The following is an 8,240-nucleotide window of genomic DNA, read 5'->3' as shown; positions in this document are numbered from 1 at the left end:
AATGTTCCCTCCTAAGCTTCAATGTTCCTCTGTCAACAAAGGAAATATCTTAGGAGAATATCGATGCCTGGACCAGGAGTTAGAGGAGTCTGGGATTTTTTTCTGAAATTGAGTGAAGTGTATTTTCTTCTTCTTCTTCTTCTTCTTTTTTTTAATATTTTATTTATTTGAGAGAGAGAGAGCATGAGCAGGGACGAGGGGCAGAGGGAGAGGGAGAAGCAGACTCCCCGCTGAGCAGGGAGCCCGATGCGGGGCTTGATCCCAGGACCCTGGGATCATGACTTGAGCCGAAGGTGGACGCTTCACCGACTGAGCCATCTAGGCGCCCCAAGTGTATTTTCTTCTTAAATGACTTTGTGAATTTCCAAGACTCTTGAAATATCTTTGCATCTCTTTCCAATTTGTTGTCAGTTCACCTGAAATCGAGTTGGAATGCTTATATTTCAGCTTTATCCCATTACTGGTTTTTTAATCAGATATTTCATGGTGACAAAACTTAATTTGAGACATGCTTCCTAGGACATTGGAAGCTAATGATGGGAGATGGAAGCCCACATGCATCTGTTAGGGGCTCACTCTGGGCTATGTGGGGCCACCTGAGTGTGACGCAGATGTTGGAGAACTGAGAAGACACCACTGTAGACTCCAACCCTGTTATACCTGATAAAGAAAAGCTGTGGGAAGGTTGCCTGGCTGGCTCAATCAGAAGAGCATGTGACTGTTGATCCTGGAGTCATGAGTTTGAGCCCCACGTTGCGTGTAGAGATTACTAAAAAAAAATAAAATTAAGGGGCGCCTGGGTGGCTCAGTCGTTAAGCGTCTGCCTTCGGCTCAGGTCATGATCCCAGGGTCCTGGGATCGAGCCCCGCATCAGGCTCCGCGCTCCGTGGGAAGCCTGCTTCTCCCTCTCCCACTCCCCCTGCTTGTGTTCCTGCTCTCGCTATCTCTCTCTCTCAAGTAAATAAATAAAATCTTAAAAAAAATTAAGAAAAGCTGTGAGAATATTTGTTATTGCCCCTACAAAATGCACATCTTTTATTATTGATATCTTGATCCCTCTCTCAAGCCTTTTCTTTTCTTTGAGAATATATATTTTTCTTTACGTCTGGGATGGTATTAAATTGTCATCCTTAAAATATGTTTATTGGTAAGCTATGAACAATGTGATTATTAGTAAAATTAGCTTGAATTCGCCCATTAAAAAAAGGATCCTAAGAGAATACTATGAATAATTGTATGCCAACAAATTAGGTAACTTAGATGAAATGGACAAATCCCTAGAAACACAGACTACCAAAACTGATTCAAGAAGGAATAGAAAATCTCAACAGACCTATCATGATTGAATCATTGAGATTGAGATTGAATCATTGCTGTGATCTGAATGTTTGTGTTCCCCCTAAAATTCATATATTGAAATCCTGACCCCCCAAAGGATGGTATTAGGAGGTAGAGCATTTGGGAAGTGATTGGGATGGGATCCATGAATGGGATTAGTGCCTTTATAAAAGAGGCCCCAGTGAGCTTGCTTGCCCTTTCCATCACGTGAGGGTACCAGGAGAAGTCTGCAGTCAGGAACAGAGCTCTCACCTGACCATGCTGGCACTGTGATCTCAGATTTCTAGCTTCCAGAACAAATGAGAAACAAATTTCTGTTGTTTATAAGCCACCTGTCTGTGGCATTTTGCTAAAGCACCCCAAATGGACCAAGGAAATCAGTAATCAAAAACCTCCCAGAAGAAAAGTCCTGGACCAGATGGCTTCATTTAAGGAAGAATTGACACCAATCCTTCCTAAACTCATTCAAATAATAGAAGAAGAGGAAATACTTCCTAATCCATTCTATGAGGCTTTCCTTACCTTCATTCCATGAGCATTACCTTGATATCAGAGCAAGACAAAGACATCACAGGAAAACTAGACCAATATCCCTTATGAATGTGGATCCAAAAATTCTTGATGGAAAAAGCATTTGACAAAATCCAACACCTCTTTCATGATAGAACACTCAGAAATCTTGGAATAGAAGGGAACTTTCTCAACACAATAAAGGGCATTTGAAACCCATGACTAACATTGCACTCAATGATTTTCTCCCTAAGATCAGGAATAAGATAAGGATGCCCACTTTTACCATTTCTGCTCAACATTGTACTGGAAGTTCTAGCCACAGCAGTGAGACCAAAAAAAAAAAAAAAAAGACATCCAATTAGGCAGCAAAAAGAAATATAAGACCTCTATATTGCAAAGAGGTGAAACTATCTCTATTTGCAGATGGCATGATCTTATATATAGAAAATCCTAAGGAATCCACAAAAAACTGTTAAAGGTAATAAAAATTCAGCAAAGTTCAGGATATAAGATCAACATGCAAAAAATTATTTGTGTTTGTATCCACTAGCAATGAACAATTCGAAATGAAATCAAGAAAACAATTCTATTTAAAATAGCACCAAACAGAGCAAAATTACTTAGGAGTAAATTTAGCCAAGGAGGTACAAACTTGTCTGCTGAAAATGACAAAACATTGCTGAAAGAAATTGAAGATGATCTAATTAATTAAATAGCAGCTTTGTTCATTATAGCCAAGGGCTGGAAACTATCCAAATGCCCATCAACAGTAGAAGAGATAAATTGGAGCAATATAAAACCCTGCCATAATGTAACAGATAGCTTACAAGAAATTCAATCACATAAAATGTGAAATTATGTTGTGGGATTAATGAAATTAATGGGGCAAGTCTATCGGACCACCCAAATCTGTTCTGATCCTGGCTGGAGTTTGGTGCCATCTAGTGGCAGGTGTTGCTCTGGCATAAAGCACTGATGAAGATTCTGGGTCCCATGGCTGGGACTTCCAGGACCGGGGCAGTAACTATGGGAATTTCCCAGTTAGTTGGGACTTGTTTTATTTACTTGATCTGGGGATATTGGGTTGGGAGAATACTGGGTAGACCCTCCCTCCATCTGGTTTCCTGAGACAAAGGTTATGTGCCTCTCCTTCGCGATCTCCTGCTGAAAGTAAAAACCTTAGTCTGCCTCTGTTTGAGAATGGAGGCTGGGCAGGGGAAGGGAGGCAATAACCAATTGGGTTATGTCTGATTTTCAGCTATTTCAGGTCTAATTGTGTTATCAGGTTGTGTTTCCTGTTTATATTCTTGTGCTATCTATCATTTATTGGAGTATTATACAGCAGTGAAAATAATGAACTAGGGATATACACACCAGCTTGGCTGAATCTTTCTTAAGCCTTTTATTGTGAAATATAACACACATACAGCCAGGTGCACAAAATATAAATGTACAGCTTAGTACATTATTATAACATCAGTGTAACCCTCACCCAAGGTACAAAATAAAACATTGCCATAACTCCAGAAAGCCCCTTGTACCTTGTCCAAATCATGACTACTTCCTTCCTAGAGATAACCACCACCCTGACTTTTATGTTACTCTTTTTTTTCTTTATAGTTTTGCTACTGTTTTGGTTATCTATTATTATGTAATAATTCTTCATTGTTGTCTTTTTCTCCTCTTCCTTCTATTGCTTTTAAAAAAACCACTTATTGAGGTATGATTGACATATGAAAAGCTATACATATTTAATGTATACAACTCAATGAGTTTGGGGATAAGTATACTTGTGAAACCATCACCACAATCTATGCCATAAAGTTTCCTCTTGCCATCATCATCATCATCATCATCATCATGTGTGTTGAGAGCACTTAACATAAGATCTACCCTCTGAGCAAATTTTAAGTATACAATACAGTATTTTTAGCTATAGACACTATGCTGTATAGATCTTGAGAATTTATCTTACATTACTAAAACTTTGTATCCTTTAACCATCGTTTCCCCATTTCTCTCTCCCACCAGGCCCTGGCAACCGCCATTCTACTCTCTGCTTCTATGAGTCTGACTATTTTAGATCAACATATGGAATCCTACAGTATCTGTCTTTTTGTATGTGGCTTCTTTCCCTTAGCATAATGTCCTCCAGATCCACCAATGTTGTTGCACATGGCAAGATTTTCATCTTTTTTAGGCCGAATGATATTCCATTGTATGTATGTACCATATTTTCTTTATCCATTCATCTGTTGATGAACATTTAGGTTATTTCTGTGTCTTGGTATTGTGAATAATGCTGCAGTGTTTGAACCGGGGAGTGCAGCTATCTCTTTGGGATCCCAATTTCAATTCTTTTGGATAAATAACCAGAAGTGGGATTCCTAGATCATATGGTGGTTCTATTTTTAATATTTTGAGGAATCTCATACTTTCCCCCATATTGGCTGTACCAGCTTACATTCTCACCAAATAATAGCCATCCTAACAGGTATGAGTTGATATCTCATGATTTTTATTTGCATTTCCCTGATGATTAGTGATGTTGAGCACATTTTCATGTACCTATTGGCCATATGTATGTCTTCTTTGGAGAAATGTCTATTCAGGTCCTTTGCCAATTTTAAAATTGGTTTAATTATTTGTTATTGAGTTGTATGAGTTCCTTGGATATTAACCCTTTATCAGATATATGGTTTGCAAATATTTTCTCCCATTCTGTAGGTTGCCTTTTCATTTTGGTGATTGTTTCCTTTGCTGTGCAGAAGTGTTTTCGTTTGATGTAATCCCACTTGTCTATTTCTGCTTTTGTTTCCTGTGCTTTTGGTGTCACATTCAAAAAATTGTTGCCAAGACCAATGTCGAGGAGCATTCCCCCTATGTTTCCTTCTCATAGTTTTATGGTTTCAGGATTTATGATTAAGTCTTTAATCCATTTTGAGTTGATTTTTGTGTATGGTGGGTCCAATAGGGGTCCAGTTTCATTCTTTTGATTGTAGATCTCCAGTTCCCAACACCACTGACTGAAGAGACCATTCTTTCCCTAGTGTGTATTCTTGTCACCCTTGTCAAAGATTGGTTGACCATATATATGTGAGTTTATTTCTGGACTATTCTGTTCCATTGGTCTATGTGTTTATTTATTTATTTTTTATTTTATTATTTTTTTTTTTAAAGATTTTATTTATTTATTTGAGAGAGAGAGAGCACATGAGAGGGGGGAGGGTCAGGGGGAGAAGCAGACTCCCTGCCGAGCAGGGAGCCTGATGCGGGACTCGATCCCGGGACTCCAGGATCATGACCTGAGCCGAAGGCAGTCGCTTAACCAACTGAGCCACCCAGGCGCCCTCTATGTGTTTATTTTTATGTCAGAACTACATACTGTTTTGATTGCTGTAGCATTTTTTCTTTAACAAGTGGTTTATTGATGTTACATTACAAAGAATGACAATATTGTATTATCTATATTTCTAGACTTAATGGCCACCCCATAGGAAGCATCTTTGGAATAGAAAAAAAGTTGTAAGAATTTGTTTTCCCATAATCATAAAGCTGTCATGCTCAGTCTGGGCACAGCTAATGCAACATTTTCCTCAACGCACAGGCTCCATTCCCTTTACTAACTACTTATAATATGCTTCAGTCACTCACAGGAGAAAAAACAGTGTCAGCATCAATACTTAGCAGCTTTCAAAATACGTTTTTTTTTTTTTGTCTTGAATAAAAAGCTGAACTATTCTTTTAGTGCAGTAATTGCATATGGTCTTATTACTTCTATACACAAGATATGATCCTTTAACATTTATGTAGGTAAGTCTGTCTCTCCCATTTTTTTGAAGACTCCCAAAGACTTTGAGGATTTTATTTTATTTTCATTTTTTAAAAAGATTGTATTTAGGGGCGCCTGGGTGGCTCAGATGGTTAAGCGTCTGCCTTCGGCTCAGGTCATGATCCCAGGGTCCTGGGATCGAGTCCCACATCGGGCTCCCTGCTCCTTGGGAGCCTGCTTCTCCCTCTGCCTCTCTCTCTCTCTGTCTCTCATGAATAAGTAAATAAAATCTTTAAAAAAAAAAGATTGTATTTATTCTTTTGAGAGACAGCGAGCATAAGAGAGCACCGGGGGGGGGGGGGAGGCAGTGGGAGAAGGACAAGCAGACTTCCCGCTGAGCAGGGAGCCCAACTCGGGGCTCGATCCCAGGACCCTGGGATCATGACCTGAGCTGAAGGCAGATGCTTAACCGACTGAGCCACCCAGGCGCCCCTAGAGGAACAGAATTTTAGGATTTTATTTTTTCACAATAAAAGAAAAGGGCAGTGCCAACCCATGAGGGTCAGCCAAGCTGGGTAAGTAGACCCTCTGCAGAACTCAGTTCCTGGTGCAGGAAGCGATTTAACACCTTCCCCTCGCTCTCAGCTCTTAGAAAGGGATCTGAGAGGGATAAAAGCAGTAACTATCTGTATTACTTCATAGCCTAGGAAGGGAGAAAACAAATGTAAAAAAAATACAGTCTAATAAAAACAGTAGAAGCCAAATACTTTCATTCCAGGATGTCTGCAAAGGAGAGATTCTATGGAGCCTGGATGCAGAAAAGGTCTCACTCCTAACAGAAAAAATAAATTGTGGACAGTCACTCAAGGCCAGAGAAGCAACCACAAAGAGGAACTGGCTTCAATCGCATGGTCACCAGGAAGGGCACATACCAGAGAACTTGGGACAAGGCGGGGGCTACTGCCCTGGGCTTTCTCAGGCCTCCTGGTGCTGTGGTTCAACAGCCTTTGGGGGACGGGGGAACCAGAGGCCAACACCATCACGTGTGAAAAGGCTACTATGGCAACAACATGATGGTCAGAAATCAGCTAGGGTTTGGGTTAGATGCCATTTAAATCCAGCCTGTACTTGCTTTCTTGTGAAGGGCTTGAGATGTGCAGAGGCATCTTAGACATGTGTAGGTGACCCTTCTTGTGGAAGGCGGAGAGGAGCCTCTTCTCATTCGTTTTCATTTCAGTTCACCATTTAAAGTAGGAAAGACACTGCAAGCTATGCCCACTAGCTTCTAGCTTGAACATGGCACTCATACCACACAGACAACTGAATGAATGACATTTTCCTGGTTCTTCCACGGGGCTTCTTTGGACTAAATAGGTGTGGGCTTGTTCGAGAAAAGCATATAAACATAAGGCCAGATTTTGTTAGTCTGGGTCCCAGAAAATTGGTGAAGCACTCTTTGGCTCTTGTATAATTCAATGACTGGCTTTGCTACATCCTTGTTCTGTCTTAGCCTGGCAGGCACAGCTTCAGGTTCATCATCCTCCTGCTGGACTAATGGTTCACCCATGATGTCATCAATCCCACGTACACCAGGTGGATTGAAGTCCAAGTTATATACCCTTCCACTAGGAGGATGAATCCAACGTCCGCTGAGACGATCTTTGACTGTTTCAAATGCAATGTTCAAAGTGATCACTATACTAGATCCAGTTCACAGATCTTGTCCAGGGCTTCAGCCTGAACTGTCCTAGGAAAACCATCCAGCAGCCAGTGCTGGCCGGGCCCGTTCTCCAGCTCCAACATCATTAGGCATGTGATCACATGATTTGGAACCAAAAGACCTTTCTCTAGGTACTGCTTTGCCATATCACCAACTTGGGTGTTGGCTTTGATGTTCTTCCACAAGAAGAGATGCTGGAGGCCAAAGCTCTGAACGATCCTCTGGCACACAGTGCCCTTGGCCAAGCCAGGCGGCCCAAGGATGAACACGTGCAGGAGTTTGGAAGCCATTGCCTTTGCCAAGCAGGGAGGGGGCGGCCAAACAGGCAACCCGGACAGCAGCCTTGGACAAGCTCGGGGAACTTTTTTGCTTCCGCTTCTGCCTCTGACACTCTCTGCTCATGTGGGGACTCCTGATTGCTATAGCTTTGTAATATAATTTGAAATCAGGAAGTGTGATGCCTCCAGTTTTGTTCTTCTTGCTCAAGATTGCTTTGGCTATTTGGGGGTCTTTCGTGGTTCCATGTGAATTTTAGGAGTGTTTTTTTCTAATTCTGTGAAAAATACCATTGGAATTTTGATAGAGATTGCTTTAAATCTGTAGATTGCTTTGGGTAGTATGGACATTTTAACAAGATTAATTCTTCCAATCCATGAATATGAGTTATCTTTCCATTTATTTGTATCATCTTCAATTTCTTTCTTTAATGTTCTATAGTTTTCACTGTACAGATCTTTAACCTCCTTAAATTTAATCCTAAGTATTTTATTGTTTTGATGTGATTGTAAGTGGGATTGTTTACTTAATTTCTTTTTTGGATAGTATGTTGTTAGTGTATAGAAATGCAACAGATTTTTGGGACGCCTGAGTGGCTCAGTCAGTTAAGCGTCTGCCTTC

The 8,240-nt window shown here is 40.6% G+C and overlaps 1 pseudogene; it reads right to left on the bottom strand.

The window, feature by feature from the left end:
- Positions 1-6,926: 6,926 nt before the first annotated feature.
- LOC144380525 (adenylate kinase 4, mitochondrial pseudogene) lies at positions 6,927-7,645 on the bottom strand (annotated as a pseudogene).
- Positions 7,646-8,240: the final 595 nt, after the last annotated feature.

This window comes from Halichoerus grypus, chromosome X, assembly GCF_964656455.1.
Source record: "Halichoerus grypus chromosome X, mHalGry1.hap1.1, whole genome shotgun sequence".
Taxonomy (NCBI): domain Eukaryota; kingdom Metazoa; phylum Chordata; class Mammalia; order Carnivora; family Phocidae; genus Halichoerus; species Halichoerus grypus.
Note: the sequence above shows the minus strand (reverse complement) of the source record. Positions and strands in the feature narration are given on the sequence as shown.